Here is a 1,051-nt window from a genome sequence, read left to right as displayed (position 1 = left end):
CCTTCACGTGCGTCGTAGTTTAGCCTTCACGTGCGTCGTGTTTTAGCCTTCACGTGCGTCGTAGTTTAGCCTTCACGTGCGTCGTAGTTTAGCCTTCACGTGCGTCGTGTTTTAGCCTTCACGTGCGTCGTAGTTTAGCCTTCACGTGCGTCGTAGTTTAGCCTTCACGTGCGTCGTAGTTTAGCCTTCACGTGCGTCGTGTTTTAGCCTTCACGTGCGTCGTAGTTTAGCCTTCACGTGCGTCGTAGTTTAGCCTTCACGTGCGTCGTAGTTTAGCCTTCACGTGCGTCGTGTTTTAGCCTTCACGTGCGTCGTAGTTTAGCCTTCACGTGCGTCGTAGTTTAGCCTTCACGTGCGTCGTGTTTTAGCATACACGTGCGTTTATTTCGCCCCCCTAAGATTGGTTTACAACGTGAAAAAATCGACGCCTATGTCATGTACAATTACGATGTGTTTAACTCTATCGCATATTACACACTGTTAACAATCTAAATATATTGTTCTTACTGAATTGGATCCTGGAAAATCATATCCCCCCATAACCTTCATATAGGCTTTTTCTACAAGTGACACCCATAGTTCATTCCTGTTAGCTGAGTATGAGCATAACAGTTTACCCTGTCTATCCACTGGTAGTCGATCATCTATTACCACCTTACGGAAAACTCCATTAAGATGAAGTTTAACCATGTATTTACCTGGAAATATAAAGATTTTGTAATATGCGACACAATAGCATTTGAAGAATTATAGAACTATGGGATAAGATGAATACTGTGAGTAAACAGCACCCCATATTTTCTAATCATTTTTAGTGATTCACAACAGTACAGTTATATAATTCTGGTTAAACACATTGTAAAGACATTAAGTCGTAAGAATAAACTTACCACATGGATTATAAATTGGATCGCCTTTTCTGTTTTGAGGATAAATGATACTGAAAAATAAAATAAATAATGTTATTACTTAATTAATACATACAAGAACCCAATCGAACAGCATTTAAATCTCCACAAAGAATTTCTTTCCATGATGGACCCTCATATCG

This window comes from Ciona intestinalis, unplaced genomic scaffold (genome assembly GCF_000224145.3).
Source record: "Ciona intestinalis unplaced genomic scaffold, KH HT001057.1, whole genome shotgun sequence".
Lineage (NCBI taxonomy): Eukaryota > Metazoa > Chordata > Ascidiacea > Phlebobranchia > Cionidae > Ciona > Ciona intestinalis.
This window is presented reverse-complemented; position numbering follows the sequence as displayed.